The sequence below is a fragment of the Triticum dicoccoides genome, chromosome 3A (assembly GCF_002162155.2).
Source record: "Triticum dicoccoides isolate Atlit2015 ecotype Zavitan chromosome 3A, WEW_v2.0, whole genome shotgun sequence".
Taxonomy (NCBI): Eukaryota; Viridiplantae; Streptophyta; class Magnoliopsida; order Poales; family Poaceae; genus Triticum; species Triticum dicoccoides.
This window is the reverse complement of record NC_041384.1, coordinates 663,449,461-663,469,111: the sequence shown is the minus strand read 5'-3', so window position 1 is coordinate 663,469,111 and position 19,651 is coordinate 663,449,461.

Genomic DNA, 19,651 nt, shown 5'->3' with positions numbered 1-19,651 from the left:
GAGTTCTTAAGTAATTTGATTAATTGAACTTTAATTTATCATGAACTTAGTACCTGATAGTATTTTGCATGTCTATGTTGTTGTAGATAGATGGCCCGTGCTGTTGTTCCGTTGAATTTTAATGCGTTCCTAGAGAAAGCTAAGTTGAAAGATGATGGTAGAAACTACACGGACTGGGTCCGTAACTTGAGGATTATCCTCATTGTTGCACAAAAGAATTACGTCCTGGAAGCACCGCTAGGTGACAAACCCGCTGCAGGAGCAACGCTAGATGTTATGAACACATGGCAGAGCAAAGCTGATGACTACTCAATAGTTCAGTGTGCCATGCTTTACGGCTTAGAACCGAGACTTCAACGACATTTTGAACGTCATGGAGCATATGAGATGTTCCAGGAGTTGAAGTTAATATTTCAAGCAAATGCCCGGATTGAGAGATATGAAGTCTCCAATAAGTTCTACAGCTGCAAGATGGAGGAGAATAGTTCTGTCAGTGAACATATACTCATAATGTCTAGGTATCACAACCACTTGACTCAACTGGGAGTTAATCTTCCTGATGATAGTGTCATTTACAGAGTTCTTCAATCACTACCACCAAGCTACAAGAGCTTCGTGATGAACTATAATATACAAGGGATGGATAAGACGATTCCTGAGCTCTTCGCAATGCTAAAGGCTACGGAGGTAGAAATCAAGAAGGAGCATCAAGTGTTGATGGTGAACAAGACCACCAGTTTCAAGAAAAAGGGTAAAGGGAAGAAGGGGAACTTCAAGAAGAATAACAAGCCAGTTGCTGCTCAAATGAAGAAACCCAAGTCTGGACCTAAGCCTGAGACTGAGTGCTTCTAGTGCAAAGGAACTGGTCACTGGAAGCAGAATTGCCCCAAGTATTTGTCGGCGAAGAAGGATGGCAAAGTGAAAGGTATATTTGATATACATGTTACTGATGTGTACCTTACTAATGCTCGCAGTAGTGCCTGGGTATTTGATACTGGTCCAGTTGCTAACATCTGCAACTCGAAACCGGGGCTACGGATTAAGTGAAGATTGGCTAAGGACGAGGTGACGATGCGCGTGGGAAATGGTTCCAAAGTCGATGTGATCGCCGTCGGCACGCTACCTCTACATCTACCTCCAGGATTAGCTTTAGACCTAAATAATTGTTATTTGGTGCCAGCGTTGAGCATGAACATTATATCTGGATCTTGTTTGATGCGAGACGGTTATTCATTTAAATCAGAGAATAATGGTTGTTCTATTTATATGAGTAATATCTTTTATGGTCATGCACCCCTGATGAGTGGTCTATTTTTACTAAATCTTGATAGTAGTGATACACATGTTCATAGTATTGAAGCCAAAAGATGCAGAGTTGATAATGATAGTGCAACTTATTTGTGGCACTGCCGTTTAGGTCATATTGGTGTAAAGAGCATGAAGAAACTCCATTCTGATGGACTTCTGGAACCACTTGATTATGAATCACTTGGTACTTGCGAACCATGCCTCATGGGCAAGATGACTAAAACTCCATTCTCCGGAACAATGGAGCGAGCAACAGAGTTATTGGAAATCATACATACTAATGTATGTGGTCCAATGAACATTGAAGCTCACAACGGATATCGTTATTTTCTCACCTTCACTGATGATTTGACCAGATATGGGTATATCTACCTGATGAAACATAAGTCTGAAACATTTGAAAAGTTCAAAGAATTTCAGAGTGAAGTGGAAACTCATCGTAACAAGAAAATCAAGTTTCTACATCTGATCGTGGAGGCGAATATTTGAATTATGAGTTTGGACTTCACTTGAAACAATGTGGAATAGCTTCACAACTCACGCCACTTGGAACACCACTGTGTAATGGTGTGTCCGAACGTCGTAATCGTACTTTAGTACATATGGTGCGATCTATGATGTCTCTCACTGATTTACCGCTATCATTTTGGGGTTACGCTTTAGAGACAACTGCATTCACATTAAATAGGGCACCATCTAAATACATCGAGACGACACCTTATGAACTGTGGTTTGGCAAGAAACCCAAGTTGTCGTTTCTTAAAGTTTGGGGTTGCGATGCTTATGTGAAAAAACTTCTCTCGAACCCAAATCAGAGAAATGTGTTTTCATAGGATACCCAAAGGAGACTGTTAGGTACACCTTCTATCATAGACCCAAAGGCAAGATATTCGTTCCTAAGAATGGATCCTTTCTAGAGAAGGATTTCTCTCGAAAGAAGTGAGTGGGAGGAAAGTAGAACTTGACGAGGTAATTGTACCTTCTCCCTTATTGGAAAGTAGTTCATCACTAAAATCAGTTCCAGTAATTCCTACACCAGTAAGTGAGGAAGCTAATGATGATGATCATGAAACTTCTGATCAAGTTACTACCGAACATCGTAGGTTAACCAAAGTAAGATCCGCACCAGAGTGGTACGGTAATCCTATTCTGGAAGTCCTGTTACTTGACCATGACGAACCTACGAACTATGAGGAAGTGATGATGAACCCAGATTCTGCAAAATGGCTTGAAGCCATGAAATCTAAGATGGGATCCATGTATGAGAACAAAGTGTGGACTTTGGTTGACTTGCCCGATGATCGACAGGCCATAGAAAATAAATGGATCTTCAAGAAGAAGACTGACGCTGACGGTAATGTTACTGTCTACAAAGCTCGACTTGTTGCGTAAGGTTTTCGACAAGTTCAAGGAGTTGACTACGATGAGACCTTATCACCCGTAGCAATTCTTAAGTCCGTCCGAATCATGGTAACAATTTCCGCATTTTATGATTGTGAAATTTGGCAAATGGATGTCAAAACTGCATTCCTTAATGGATACCTTAAAGAAGAGTTGTATATGATGCAAACAAAAGGTTTTGTCGATCCAAAAGGTGCTAACAAAGTGTGCAAGCTCCAGCGATCCATTTATGGACTGGTGCAATCCTCTTGGAGTTGGAATATACGCTTTGATAGTGTGATCAAAGCATATGGTTTTATACAGACTTTTGGAGAAGCCTGTATTTACAAGAAAGTGAGTGGGAGCTCCGTAGCATTTCTGATATTATATGTAGATGACATATTTTTGATCGGAAATGATACTAAATTTCTGAATAGCATAAAAGGATACTTGAATAAGAATTTTTCAATGAAAGACCTCGGTGAAGCTGCTTATATATTGGGCATCAAGATCTATAGAGATAGATCAAGACGCTTGATTGGACTTTCACAAAGCACATACCTTGATAAAGTTTTGAAGAAGTTCAAAATGGACCAGGCAAAGAAAGGGTTCTTGCCTGTATTACAAGGTGTGAAGTTGAGTCAGACTCAATGCCCGACCACTGCAGAAGATAGAGAGAAAATGAAAGGTGTTCCCTATGCTTCAGCCATAGGCTCTATCATGTATGCAATGCTGTGTACCAGACCTGATGTGTGCCTTGCTATAAGTTTAGCAGGGAGGTACCAAAGTAATCCAGGAGTTGATCACTTGACAGCGGTCAAGAACATCCTGAAATACCTGAAAAGGACTAAGGATATGTTTCTCGTATATGGAGGTGACAAAGATCTCGTCGTAAACGGTTACGTCGATGCAAGCTTTGACACTGATCCGGATGACTCTAAGTCACAAACCAGATACGTGTCTTTATTAAATGGTGGAGCTGTCAGTTGGTGCAGTTCCAAGCAGAGCGTCGTGGCGGGATCTACATGTGAAGCGGAATACATAGCTGCTTCAGAAGCAGCAAATGAAGGAGTCTGGATGAAGGAGTTCATATCCGATCTAGGTGTCATACCTAGTGCATCGGGTCCAATGAAAATCTTTTGTGACAATACTGGTGCAATTGCCTTGGCAAAGGAATCCAGATTTCACAAGAGAACCAAGCACATCAAGAGACGCTTCAATTCCATCCGCGATCAAGTCAAGGAGGGAGACATAGAGATATGCAAGATACAAACGGATCTGAAAGTTGTAGAACCATTGACAAAACCCCTCTCACGAGCAAAACATGATCAGCACCAAGACTCCATGGGTGTTAGAATCATTACAATGTAATCTAGATTATTGACTCTAGTGCAAATGGGAGACTGAAGGAAATATGCCCTAGAGGCAATAATAAAGTTGTTATTTATATTTCCTTATATCATGATAAATGTTTATTATTCATGCTAGAATTGTATTAACCGGAAACTTAGTACATGTGTGAATATATAGACAAACAAAGTGTCACTAGTTTGCCGCTACTTGACTAACTCGTTGAATCAATGATGGTTATGTTTCCTGACCATAGACATGAGTTTCATTTGATTAACGGGATCACATCATTAGAGAATGATGTGATTGACTTGACCCACCCGTTAGCTTAGCACGATGATCGTTTAGTTTGTTGCTATTGCTTTCTCCATAACTATACATGTTCCTATGACTATGAGATCATGCAACTACCGAATACCGGAGGAACACTTTGTGTGCTACCAGACGTCACAACGTAAATGGGTGATTATAAATGTGCTCTACAGGTGTCTCCGATGGTATTTGTTGAGTTGGCATGGATCAAGATTAGGATTTTTCACTCCGATTGTCGGAGAGGTATCTCTGGGCCCTCTCGGTAATGTACATCACTATAAGCCTTGCAAGCAATGTAGCTAATGAGTTAGTATGAGATGTAGCATTACAAAATGAGTAAAGAGACTTGCTGGTAATGAAATTCAACTAGGTATTGGGATACCGACGATCGAATCTCGGGCAAGTAACATACCGATGACAAAGGGAACAACGTATACCGTTATGCGGTTTGACCGATAAAGATCTTCGTAGAATATGTCGGAACCAATATGAGCATTCAGGTTCCACTATTGGTTATTGACAGGAGACATGTCCCGGTCATGTCTACATAGTTCTCGAACCCGTAGGTTCCGCACGCTTAACGTTCGGTGACGATCGGTATTACGAGTTTATGTGTTTTGATGTACCGAAGGTAGTTCGGAGTCCCGGATTTGATCACGGACATAACGAGGAGTCTCGAAATGGTCGAGACGTAAAGATCGATATATTGGAAGCCTATGTTTGGACATCGAAATGGTTCCGGGTGAAAACGGGAGTATACAGGAGCACCGGGAGGTTACCGGAACCCCCAGGGAGGTATATGGGACTTATTGGGCCTTAGTGGGAGAGAGGGGAAAGGAGCAAAGGAGAGGGCGCGCCCCCCAAGCCCAATCTGAATTGGGAGGGGGGCCGCCCCCCCTTTCCTTCCTCCTCCCTCTTCCTTCCTTCTCTCCTAAATCCAACAAGGCAAGGGGGGATCCTACTCCCGGTGGGAGTAGGAATCCCCTTGGGGCGTGCCTAGGAGGTCGGCCCCCTCCCCCTCCTCCACTCCATTATATATGGGGGAGGGGGCACCCCATAGGCACACAAGTTGATCATTGATAATATCATAGCGGTACTTAGGCGAAGCCCTGTTCCGGTAGTAGCATCATCACCGTCATCACGCCGTCGTGCTGACAAAGCTCTCCCTTGAAGCTCTACTGGATCGTGAGTTCGCGGGACGTCACCGAGCCGAACATGTGCATATCGCAGTGGTGTCGTATCTTGGGTACTAGATCGGTCGATCGTGAAGACGTACGACTACATCAACCGTGTTGTCATAACGCTCCCGCTTACGGTCTACGAGGGTACGTAGATGATACTCTCCCCTCTCGTTGCTATGCATTGATACGTCCATTTTGCATCATGCTTTTATATCGATATTTATTGCATTATGGGCTGTTATTACACATTGTGTCACAATACTTATGCCTATTCTATCTTATTTTACAAGGTTTACATAAAGAGGGAGAATGCCGGCAGCTGGGATTCTGGGCTGGAAAAGGATCAAATATTAGAGACCTATTCTGCACAGCTCCAAAAGTCCTGAAACTTCACATAAGTTATTTTCAGAATATATTAAAAATACTGAGCGCAAGAAGTACCAGAGGGGGGCCACTGACTAGCCACGAGGGTGGGGGCGTGCCCTACCCCCTAGGTGCGCCCCCTGTCTCATGGGCCCCTTGGTGGCCCTCGATGCCCATCTTCTGCTATATGGAGTCTTTCGTTGAGGAAAAAATCATAAGGAAGCTTTCGGGACGAGACTCCGCCGCCATGAGGCGGAACCTTGGCGGAACCAATCTAGGGCTCTAGCGGAGCTGTTCTGCCGGGGAAACTTCCCTCCGGGAGAGGGAAAACATCGCCATCGTCATCACCAACGCTCCTCTCATCGGGAGGGGGCCAATCATCATCAACATCTTCACCAGCACCATCTCCTCTCAAACCCTAGTTCATCCATTGTATCCAATTCTTGTCTCTAAGTCTGGGATTGGTACCTGTAGGTTGCTAGTAGTGTTGATTACTCCTTGTAGTTGATGCTAGTTGGTTTATTTGGTGGAAGATCATATGTTCAGATCCTATATGCATATTAATACCCCTCTGATTATGAACATGAATATGCTTTGTGAGTAGTTACGTTAGTTCCTGAGGACATGGGAGAAGTCTTCTATTAGTAGTCATGTGAATTTGGTATTTGTTCGATATTTTGATGAGATGTATGTTGTCTCTCCTCTAGTGGTGTTATGTGAACGTCGACTACATGACACTTCACCATTATTTGGGCCTAGAGGAAGGCATTGAGAAGTAATAAGTAGATGTTGGATTGCTAGAGTGACAGAAGCTTAAACCCTAGTTTATGCGTTGCTTCGTAAGGGGTTGATTTGAATCATATGAACATGATGAAAACTAGCTTGACGATAATTCCCATGTGTCCTCGGGAGCACTTTTCTCTATATAGGAGTTTGTCCAGGATTGTCCTTTGCTACAAAAAGGATTGGGCCACCTTGCTGCACTTTATTTACTTTTGTTACTTGTTGCTCATTACAAATTATCTTATCACAAAACTATCTATTACCTATAATTTCAGTGCTTGTAGAGAATACCTTGCTGAAAACCGCTTATCATTTCCTTCCGCTCCTCGTTGGGTTCGACACTCTTACTTATCGAAAGGACTACGATAGATCCCATATACTTATGGGTCATCATGCATCACCAGGATCTTGCGTGTGCGTAGGAATATTTTTGAAATTACTGCGTTCCCCAACAAATATTCACCCAGGTCCCTAATTCAGTTTCCATTTTCCAGAGCCATTTAGCTAACAAGGCTTTATTCATGATTTCTAAATTAATGATTACAAGCCCCCCTTGTTATTTTGGTAGGCAGCATGTTTTCCAGTTAACCAAATGATATTTTTTCTTATTTTCATGTTCTTGCCACAGAGGTCTGGCTTTGAAGAAGTATGCTTTTTTCCTGACTCCAACAGGTAAGGGATAAAAGGACATCATGAAAAGAGGAATGTTGGTAAGGCAGGCTTGAACTAGAGTTACTCTCCTAGCCATGTTTAATAATCTACCTTGCCAACATGCACATCTTTTTTCAATTTTTTCTGTAACTTCCTTCCAGAATTTATTTCCCAGTCTAATATCAGCCACTGGTAGTCCTAGATACTTAACGGGTATTTTTCCCACCTCACATGTAAAGATTTCTTGAGATATATATATATCGGTCTTGTTTACAGCCTCTCTAAATAAGAAAATTTCACTCTTGTGAAAGTTTGTGGTCAGCCCAGACATTTGCTTAAAAGTTGTTAGAATGAATTTTAAATTCTTTGCATTTTCCTCATCATCTTGTAGAAGGAAAACTGTGTCATCTGCATATTGTAGCATATGGACTTCACAGTTATTATATTCTGAGAGCACCCCTTCACAAATCCCTCCTGCATGGCTTTTTCTAAGATTATAGCCAATGCATCAGCAGCTATGCCAAATAGTAGGGGTGACAGGGAATCTCCCTGTCTCAGCCCTTTGAAAATTTTAAAATATGGTCCAATAATATCATTTACTTGAATCCCTACATGTCCCCCACCATGGTGTGCATTACCAAGTCACACCACTGATCAGGGAAGTTTTTTAGCTTCATCATCTTATACACAAAAGGCCATTTGATTTTATCATATGCCTTTTCAAAATCTACATTGAATAGCAGACCACTCTATTTCTTTTTATGCATTGTATTCAAGGCTTCATGCAACACCACAACCCCTTCCATAATATATCTCCCTTTTATGAATGTTGTCTGGTTTGGAGAAATTATTGGTCTAATAAACTTGTTGAGTCTATTCATTAATACCTTTGTTATTATTTTGAAACTCACATTAAGTAAGCATATTGGTCTGAATTTCTGTATTTTTTAGCATCTTTAACCTTGGGAACCAATGTAATAATTCCATAATTCAGCCTGGAGATGTCCAGATTTCCAGAATGGAAATCATCAAGCAAGCCCTTAAGATCCCATTTAATTAATCCCCAGAAATTCTGGTAAAATTCTACAGGCAGACCATCTGGACCAGGGCTTTTATTTTTCTCCATATTTAAAACCACCTCCTGTAGCTCTTGCATACTAAAGGGTTCAATTAGAGTTCTAGCTTGTTCTTATGAGATACCGGGAGCATCTTGAATGTTTAAGTCACAGTAGAATTTTCAGGTTGACCAAATAGGTCTCTATAGAAGTTTGTGATGTACTTAACCAATTCCTCATCCCCTTCAATCTCCCCCTCAGCCTGGCTTAGGGAGAATATTCTATTTTTCCTTCTCCTCCCATTCACCTTAGCATGGTAAGATTTAGTGTTATTATCCTCATCTTTGATCTCTCTATCTTTGTATATTTGTAGCCATTTTATTTCGTCTTGTTTCACCAGTCTCCCTAATTGAGCTCTCAATTCTTTTTGCTCATTTCTATCACAGGTAGATAATCCCAGTACCTCTGCTCTTTTATCAGTCTCATCTAATTTGGATAAGATTTCTTTTTTATTTTCCTATATAGTGCATCTAAGTTCAGAATCCATCCTCTTGCCTTTTGTCTAAAGGTTCTTAATTTCTTTTGCCATCTCTCTATGTTATTTACAACAATCTGGACATCCCACACTTTATGAACAAATTCCTTGAATCCTTCTTTAAGCATCCAGGAATTTTCAAATCTAAATATTGGGGTAGCATTTATATTTTCCCCAGAATCCACTATCAGTGTTGTATGATCAGATAGCTCTCTCTCTCTCTAAAGCTTGAACTGTTGTTAAAGGATAATGTTCTTCCAAATCAGAGCAAATAAGCATCCTTTTTAGTTTTTCATAAATAGGATCACTCTAATTATTAGCCCAAGTGTATTTTCTCCCTCCCAGGTGTCGGTGTCAAAACTGGCAGATCTCGGGGTAGGGGGTCCCGAGCTCTGGATTCTCGGATCAATGGTAACAGGAACGAAGGAGACGATGTTTTACCCAGGTTCGGGCCCTCTTGATGGAGGTAAAACCCAACATCATGCTCTTGTTTATATTGATGGAGTATCAAGTACAGAGTTGATCTACCTCGAGATCATATGTTGTGGTCGAAAACCTGAGGGTATGATGAATAATGTCATAATAATCTAGCGACTAGCCTGGCCTCGACTTATATAATGTACCGGAGGCCTAGGATAACAAGAGTCCTAGTCGAATACGTTGGTGGAGAGGAGTCCTTGTCTTGATCATCAAGTCTTGTGGAATCTTCCTCATGTGCGACATGGGCTGACCGAAGTGGCCCATGAGTGAACCGCCATGGGGGTCCTCAGACCGATCCAGCTGGTCGGGAGATGACGTGGTGAGTACCCCCTAGTCAGGGACACCATCAATAGCCCCCTAAACCGGTCTTCAAGTTGGGGACTGTCGGTGTCAAAACCGGCGGATCTCGGGTAGTGGGTCCCGAACTGTGCGTCTAGGCCGGATGGTAATAGGAGGCAGGGAACACGATGTTTTACCCAGGTTCGGGCCCTCTTGATGGAGGTAAAACCCTATGTCCTGCTTGATTAATATTGATGATATGGGTAGTACAAGAGTAGATCTACCACGAGATCAAGGAGGCTAAACCCTAGAAGCTAGCCTATGGTATGATTGTTGTATATGGAGTTGATGTCCTACGGACTACCACCCTCCGGTTTATATAGACACTGGATAGGGTTAGGGTTACACAGAGTCGGTTACAATGGTAGGAGATCTTGAATATCCGCATCGCCAAGATTGCCTTCCACGCCAAGGAAAGTCCCATCCGGACACGGGACGAAGTCTTCAATCTTGTATCTTCATAGTCCAGGAGTCCGGCTGAAGGTATAGTCCGGCTACCCGAACACCCCCTAATCCAGGACTCCCTCAGTAGCCCCCGAACCAGGCTTCAATGATGATGAGTCCGGCGCGCAGATTGTTCGGCATTGCAAGGCGGGTTCTTCTCCAAATCCTGTGTACCTGTAGGAATAATGTCCGATTTTTGTAATGTAGCGCTCCTCGACTCCCACGCCCAATAATGGTTGTCTTCCACGTGTCAAACGAATGCGAAAAGCCAGGGCGTTTTTACATCCACGCACCTAGCCGTATAAACGAGCCGCCTATTTAACGGGATGGGGATTTAGGTCCAAACCACATCTTCTCCTCTCCGCGAGTTATCATCAGAGCGCTTCCAGCAAAGGTCCATTCCAACATGACCAGCCATCGCAGCTCCTCCCCTCGCCCCTCCGATCCCAAACCCGGGGACTGGGAGAGTTGCACCATCCCGCATAGCGAGTTAGTGTCGCTTCAGGCCAAGGGATTTCTCCCTCAGGCATACATGGTCCCGGTCCGAGCCGGTCTCGCCACCTATAATGGCGGAAAACAAGCGGAGAGCACCCCCAATCCTTCTAAAGGAGAGCGGGCGTGCCTCGTCCCCTATCTAATAAGGGGACTGGGATTTCCAATTCATCCATTTCTCCGCGGGCTTCTGGAGTTCTATGGCCTCCAGCTGCACAATCTCACGCCCGCCTCCGTATTACATATTGCGGGTTTCGTCGCCCTTTGCGAGCTATTTTTAGGCGTTGAGGCTCATTTCATGCTGTGGAAGAGGTTATTCTGCCTGGTGCCCCGTTCTCGAGAGGGGTCTATATACCAAGTGGGCGGAGCCGAAGTATGGCGCATCGCCGGGACCAGATACCTATCCGGAACCCCAAAGAAGGCGTCCGAGGACTGGCCTTCGAAATGGTTTTACATAGATGACGTCCCGCTATCGGACCCTATCCGGGTCGGTCTCCCTGAGTTCAACAGTGCCCCATTGAAGAAACGCTTGAGCTGGCGTCCGCGGAGCTCTCAGAAAGAAAGCGACAGAGACGTCCTTTACCTGATGGGCCGGATAAGACTGTTGGCTCATTCCGGACTAACCATGATTGGAGTCATGGCCGCATGCATTATGCGAGGGGTGCAGCCGCTTCAATATAGAGGCCACCCCATGTGGGATTTCAACGGGGAGGATGACGCCACCCATTACGGTCGTAAGGGGCCGGCCTCAGCTGCCGCCCTAGTAAGGATCTTATCCTCTTTGTACAAGGGAGAAAAGGAGGAATTCCTCCGTGTCAATCCGCAGGCCGGATTTACTATGTACGATCCTCCAAGTTGGGTAAGTGAATAATTGCGCTTGCCCGTCTGTTTTATACTCCCACGGTTAGATATGTAGTCTAACGACTTCAGTGCAGGAACTGCGACAGGAGGTAAAGGATATAAACAGCCGCCCTCCACAGCCCGAGGACCCAGAACGGTCCCTCGATCCAGACTCCGAAGAGGACCCGGACATATCGGTGGGGCTTATCGACGGGGTGTTCCATCAGCTAAGCAAGGACAATACCTTGGTAGCCATCACGGCTGATTACCCAGGGTTAATCCCGGCCTCTCAGGTGACAGAAACCGGAGTCTCATTCCCTTGAGAGAGATTCCACTCTCACGTATTCCGGTGTTTCTGACGATAACCATGTTTTGCAGGGGAGATTTCCGAGGCAGGAGGCCGAACCTGCGGCGGCTAGCCAACGAGGGGCCGCAGGACCCCGTGGGGCAAAAAGGAATGCAGTCCGGACTGAGATGCCGGCGCAAAGGTATAGCGCACCCTTTGTTTCCCTGGTGTTATTCTGTCAGGGCATATTAACGTTCGTGCTATCTTCAGAACGAAGAGACCTCGCCGGACTACATCCGGAGAGGTTGCCAATCACGCCCCCACCATCCAGGCTCCAACGTCTGGCCAGGAAGCGGAGGCGAGCACAAGGCGCGCACCGGACGCTCCTCCGACAGAGGATGCGGACAGGCTGTCTGCCACAAATTCTGAAGTGGAGAGTGCCATGAACCACAGGCGTCGCCGGACAGTTCTACGCGATGCTTGTTTCTCCCAAGAGGCTTTAGATGCCTTTAATTCGGGAGATGCGTACCTCCGTGCCGCTCAAAATGGTTTAGCCAGAGCCACGGAGCAGTATGTAAAAGACATACGGGTAAGAAAATTTTGGTCAAATATAGATATACCAGTAGCCCCCGAGACTTGAAACAGTTAGAGCAACTGATTTAAGGATCATTTAATAAGCAGGTTCTTACAGAGAAGAATACCGTACTGTCCCAGGAGCTGGAAAAGTGTAAGGTCCAACTAGAGGCCGCACTAGCCGCAGCAGGGGAGCCCAAAGAGACCCCCTCAGGTAAGATATGCTTCAAAAGATTAGTATTGTGCAGTGTGGGTGCAAATCTGACAAATCATGTTGCAGATGGCGCCGGACTCGATCCGGAAAAGCAACAACTGTTACGCCGGCTAAAGGCCGGTGAGAGTACGTTGACAAAGGTGAGGTGAGAGAAGAATGATCTTCAGGATGCCAACACCAGGCTGGACGTCGAACTTAAAGATGTTTGTGGCCAGCTGTCGGACTCCACGAGGGAGAATCAGCGGCTTCGACGCGGCATATTCAGTAAGTGCTTGAACGAACTTTGAAAAAAAAGAGTTCGGCGAGGAAGTCGACTAACAGAGTAATGTCTGTAGGTATGCTCACAGGTCGTCCTGTAGAGGAGATGCCCGGTTCTACGGGTGACCTTCTTCCCGAACTCATGCAACTGCACAAGCGAATTCGGCAGGCGATGCGAGGTGTTGCCCAAGCCTTATGGCCTGCCCACTCCATGCCCGAGGGCCTTGGAGAGCTTGCGAAGAAGCTGAAGGGAGCTCGGCGGCGCTTCCGGTTGTGGAAGATATCGGCCTGCCGACAAGGCGCTAGGGAAGCCTGGGCCATGGTGAAGACCCGTTTACGAAGTCTGACCCAAACCACATGGCCGAGGTTAGACCAGTGGGGCCTGACGGGAAGGAGATCCCTGTGAGCTTAGTATACGGCCAAGTAGAGTTGGCCGCGAAGTATTTCCAGCAGGACTGTAAATTAGACAGCCTGTTAGATGGTATAGAAGAGGAATACAATCAGTCAGAATGACTATGTAATTTTGAATTGACATGTGTAATGCCTTCTAGCCGGATTGTAGATCGTTTGTCGTTGCCGACCTTTTCGCTTCAACCTCGGGACCTGACGGTCCGAAGTGTGTCCGAATACCATAGCGGTTATATAAGAACCATGGTATGCGTGGAGACCAGGCGTAGGGGTCATTAGTGCTTTATCAGACAAGTTATGCTATATTACATGGTTAGTAAGAAACATCTTCCAGAGAGAATAGTTCCGTTAAGGGTTCCTTTCGCTGGGAGGCATGCCCTAAAGTGCATGTCCGGACTGCGTAAAAAGACACAGAAAAAGCATCTGGGGGCGCATAAAATGAGTAAAAAGATCATCTTTTATCTCACCGACCGAATATTCCCTTAAGAACGCTAGCTTTCGGCTTCACCCAGTCTGAGGTACACATCCGACTGACCCGGCAATAACAATCGCAGAGGTGCTCCCTTTACTGCCTAGCCGAACAATCGGGAACGTAGGGGTAAGCACAGGAGCCAGGCAACCCAGCTTGGCCAAAACTTAAGTCATATCGATGCATATAATGGTGAAGAAAAAGGTACATGCGGAAGTTTGACGCATGTGTTGGGCGTGAAGCCCGTATAAATAAGCTTCTGTTAAAGAAGCCCCCATGTTTAATGAGCGCGAGTGGCGCGTCACTAGATGAGCCTTTAAGGGCTATAAAAGAAAAGAGGGGAAGGAGAGAAATGTAAGACAGAAAAATGCAAAAAATGGACAGAGGAAGGAGACGAACACAGAGTCCGGTGCTAGGCATAGAATCTTCGGAGACGGGTGGCGTTCCACGGGTTCGGCTCGAGTCGGTTATTCGACGCATCTCGCAGGCGGTACGCCCCGCCAGTCAGGACTTGGTCGATTATGAATGGACCTTCCCACTTGGGCTTGAGTTTGTCCTTTTTCTTATCCGGCAGGCGTAGAACTAGTTCCCCAACATTGTAATTTTTGGCCCGTACTTCTCTGCTTTGATATCTTCGGGCCTGCTGTTGATAAAATGCGGAGCGGGCTTTTGCCACGTCACGCTCCTCCTCCAGGGCGTCCAAGTTGTCCTGCCAATCGAGCTCGGCTTCTCTTTCTTCGTACATGCGCACTCTAGGTGAGTCATGAGTTATGTCGCAGGGCAGAACTGCCTCTGCGCCGTACACCATAAAAAATGGTGTGTATCCGATGGTGCGATTTGGCGTGGTCCGCAGCCCCCATAGCACGGAGTCGAGCTCCTCTATCCAGTGCGTGTTAGATTCCTTGAGGGACCGCACCAGTCTGGGTTTAATGCCGCTCATGATAAGACCATTTGCACGTTCGACCTGGCCGTTGGTTTGTGGGTGATAGACGGAAGCATAATCGAGCTTGATGCCCATGTTTTTGCACCAGAGTTTTACCTCGTCGGCGGTAAAGTTTGTACCGTTATCGGTTATGATGCTGTGGGGGACGCCATAACGGTGTACAACCCCGGATATGAAGTCTATCATAGGTCCGGATTCGGCCGTTTTAACAGGCTTGGCTTCTATCCATTTGGTGAATTTATCCACCATGACCAGTAAGTATTTTTTCCTATCGGTCCCACCTTTAAGGGGTCCGACCATGTCAAGCCCCCAGACCGCAAAAGGCCAGGTGATGGGTATAGTTTGGAGTGCGGTGGGTGGCATATGGCTTTGGTTGGCAAAAAGTTGGCAACCAGCGCATCGTTGGACTAGGTGGACTAGGTCCTGAGCGTCTGCCCGGGCCGTCGGCCAATAAAAGCCTGTACGGAAAGCCTTGCTAACAAGGGACCGAGCAGCGGCGTGGTGACCACTGAGTCCGGCATGAATTTTAGCCAGAAGGTTCCGCCCTTCCTCTTCGGAGATGCACCTTTGAAGGACTCCGGTAGTGCTTTTCTTATAAAGCTCTCCCTCATGGACTCTATAGGCTTTAGATCGCCGCACTATGCAGCGGGCCTCGTTTTGGTCCTCCGGGAGTTCCTGCCTAGTAAGGTAGGCTAGGAATGGTTCTGTCCATGGGGCGATGACCGCGATTATTACGTGGGCTGAAGGTGTAATTTCATTGGCAGAGCCTCCAATTGTGTCAGATTGTTCGGCGTCGAGTGGTGCGGCTGGGTCCGGGCTGTTATTTGCGGGTTCCCCCTCCCATGCTACGGATGGCTTGAACAATCTTTCCAAAAAGATGTTGGGGGGGGGGGCTGCATCGCGTTTTGCTCCGATGCGTGCCAGGACGTCCGCTGCTTGATTGTTTTCTCGGGCTATATGGTGAAACTCCAGCCCTTCGAACCGAGCTGAAATTTTTAGGACGGCGTTGCGGTAAGCTGCCATTTTTGGGTCCTTGGCGTCAAAGTCTCCATTTATTTGGGATATCGCGAGGTTTGAATCCCCGCGTACCTCTAGGCGCTGGGTACCCATGGATACTGCTATCCGGAGACCATGTAGGAGGGCCTCATATTCGACTGCATTGTTGGAATCCATGTACATGATTTGGAGCACATATTGGACTGTGTCTCCTGTGGGGGACGTCAGGACGACGCCAGCCCCAGTCCGGCCAACATTTTGGAGCTGTCGAAATGCATAATCCAGTTTGAATATGTGCCGTACTCTTTAGGGAGCTCGGCCTCCGTCCATTCTGTGACGAAGTCGGCCAAAACTTGCGATTTAATAGCTCACCGTGGCTTATAGGTTATATCGAACGGGAGAAGCTCGATGGCCCATTTTGCAATCCGGCCCGTTGCGTCGCAGTTGTTGATAATATCGTTGAGTGGTACTTCCGAGGCTACTGTTATGGAACACTCTTGAAAGTAGTGTCGTAGCTTCCGGGATGCCATGAATACCACGTATGCAATCTTTTGATAATGCGGGTACCGTGATTTGCATGGAGTGAGGACAGTGGATACGTAGTAGACCGGCCTTTGAAGGGGGAATTTGTGTCCATCCATTTCCCGCTCGACAATAAGCACTGCGCTGACAACTTGATGTGTTGCTGCAATGTACAATAACATTGGTTCGCCGGTGTTCGGCGCGGCCAGGACTGGGTTTGTTGCCAATATGGCTTTTATTTCATCAAGTCCGGCCGTGGCAGCCTCCGTCCACTCGAAGTGTTCAGTGCGCCGAAGGAGGCGATAGAGGGGTAGTGCCTTTTCTTCCAAGCGGGAGATGAAGCGGCTTAAAGCCGCCACGCATCCGGTTAATTTTTGTATTTGTTTGAGGTCCTTTGGGATATCCAATTGTGACAAAGCTCGGATCTTGGCTGGATTTGCTTCAATTACTCTGCCGGATACAATGAAGCCCAAGAGCTTTCCGGCTGGAACGCCGAAGACGCATTTTTCCGGGTTGAGCTTGATGTCATATTTTCGGAGGTTATCGAATGTAAGCCTCAAGTCGTCTACTAGAGATTCAACATGTCTTGATTTGACGACCACATCATCAACATACGCCTCCACTGTTTTGCCGATCTGATTTGCCAGACATGTCTGGATCATGCGCTGATATGTTGCGCCGGCGTTTTTCAGCCCGAAGGGCATTGTGTTGAAGCAGAATGGGCCATATGGTGTGATGAATGCTGTTGTGGCTTGGTCTGATTCTGCCATCTTGATTAATGGTATCCGGAGTATGCGTCGAGGAAACACAACGAGTCGTGTCCTGCGGTGGCATCGATAATTTGATCGATACAGGGGAGGAGGAAGGGATCCTTTGGGCAAGCCTTGTTGAGGTCTTTAAAATCGACACACAGGCGCCAGGATTTGTCCTTCTTTGGTACCATCACCAAGTTTGCTAGCCAGTCCGAATGTTTTATGTCTCTAATGAATCCGGCCTCCAATAGCTTGGCTAGCTCCTCTCCCATAGCCTGTCTCTTGGGTTTGGAGAAACGCCGAAGGGCTTGTTTGACAGGTTTGAATCCTTTTAGGATATTTAAGCTGTGTTCGGCCAGCCTGCGTGGGATCCCTGGCATGTCTGAAGGGTGCCAGGCGAAAATGTCCCAGTTCTCTCGTAGGAACTCTCGCAGTGCGGCGTCTACATCAGGGTTCAGTTGTGCCCCGATGGAAGCTGTTTTATTGGGGTCCATTGGATGGACCTGGAATTTAACTATTTCGTTAGCTGGCTTGAAGGATGTGGATTTGGATCTCTTATCGAGTATCACATCATCCCTGTTAACCGTGGAGCGCAGCGTAGTCAGTTCCTCGGCTGCTAAGGCTTCAGATAGTGCCTCAAGGGCTAATGCGGCCGTCTTGTTTTCGGCGCGGAGTGCTACGTCCGGATCACTAGCTAGAGTGATAATTCCGTTCGGCCCGGGCATCTTAAGCTTCATGTACCCGTAATGGGGTATTGCTTGGAAGATTGAGAATGCTTCCCGTCCCAGTAAAGCGTGATATCCGCTTTTGAACGGGGCCACCTGAAACATGACTTCTTCGGACCTGTAATTATCCGGCGTGCCGAACACCACATCTAGTGTGATTTTTCCTGTGCAGCGCGCTTCCCGATTGGGGATTATTCCTCTAAAGGTTGTGCTGCTTCGCTCGATGCGGTTCCAGTCTATTTCCATTTTTTGAAGGGTTTCCTCATAAATGAGGTTCAGTCCGCTGCCTCCATCCATGAGCACCTTGGTGAGGCGAAAGCCATCCACTATGGGACTGAGGACCAATGCGGCTGGTGCTCGGGCTGTTCGGAATCTAGGTTCATCACTTGCGTTGAAGGTAATAGCAGTGTCGCTCCATGGATTTATTGTTGCAACTTGATAGACTTCGGCGAGGCTGCGGAGTATTCTTTTTCGCATACTGTTTGATGCGAAAGTCTCGAAGACTGTGAGAACGGTACTAGTGTCCTCGGGCTGGCTTTCTGCGGCCTCCAGAATTAAGAGGACCTCGCCAATTTTGGCCACCTGCCGGAGTATCCAACATGCTCTAAGGCTGTGAGTTGGTGTGGCGTCCTCTGTACTGTGGATTCTACAGGGTCCATCAAGCCACCTTTCCAGTACGGTTCCATGCCCTGTAGAGGGTTTTGGCTTTTTGGTGTTTATCCCGGGTGTCCTATGATGATGCACCCTCTTAGTTCGGACGGGATTACTATTCAAGGCCGGATTATCCCAAAATTTTATTTCGGTTTTCCAGGCGCTTTCCATCGCACAGTATTTTTGTACTATGGATGCCAAGTCAGCGAAGCGTGTAATATCACGACGACTTACGGCATTAAGGATTCCCTCATCCGTGCAATTACTGTAGAAAATTGAGATTGCGTCTCCCTCGCGGCAATCCTTTATCCTGTTCATAACCAGGAGGAATCTGGCCCAGTAATGATGTACTGTTTCCTCGGGCCTCCGCCTGATTTGGGAGAGATCGCTTATGTTCGGGTGGGCGGGTGTCGTTGAATCTGAAACCTCACCCAATCCAAGATTCGGAGGCCGAAGAGTTTCCGAACTCTGAAGTTCGGATTCTTGGATGTTGTCCAACGAATCTAGCCCGTTGCCTGATCCTAAGCTCAGGTCTTGAGTTACATCCTCCTCTCCACGGGTATCCGGCTTGGAGGAGTCGGGAGTTCGGACGTAGCTAGTCCTTAAAATAGATGAAGGGTCGCCGCACTGCGCCTCTACCACGGCAACGTGGTGGGTGACTTGGGGAGAGTTAATTTCTCTTAGATCGGGTTTAAGCCCAACCTGGTTGTAATCCGTAGCGACCCCCAGGGCGGCGATGCGATCCAAGAGCTCGTTTACGGAAGAGAGCTCCATTGGATCTAGCTGCTCAACGAGCTCCGAGCCGACGTGTAGGTTGCTTTTGATGACCCGAGAGGTCACCGTCGGCGCAACAGCCGAACAGGCGGTCATGAGGAAACCACCTAGCCGGAGAGTTTGGCTGACAGCCAAGGCTCCCTTAGCAACGGTGCCATCTTTAAAGACGGGAGGAGGCATCCTTCCTGATTGCGACGGCACAGAGGAACTCTCAATGAAAGCACCAATGTTAGTGTCAAAATCGGCGGATCTCGGGTAGTGGGTCCCGAACTGTGCGTCTAGGCCGGATGGTAACAGGAGGCAGGGAACACGATGTTTTACCCAGGTTCGGGTCCTCTTGATGGAGGTAAAACCCTACGTCCTGCTTGATTAATATTGATGATATGGGTAGTACAAGAGTAGATCTACCACGAGATCAAGGAGGCTAAACCCTAGAAGCTAGCCTATGGTATGATTGTTGTATATGGAGTTGATGTCCTACGGACTACCACCCTCCGGTTTATATAGACACCGGATAGGGTTAGGGTTACACAGAGTCGGTTACAATGGTAGGAGATCTTGAATATC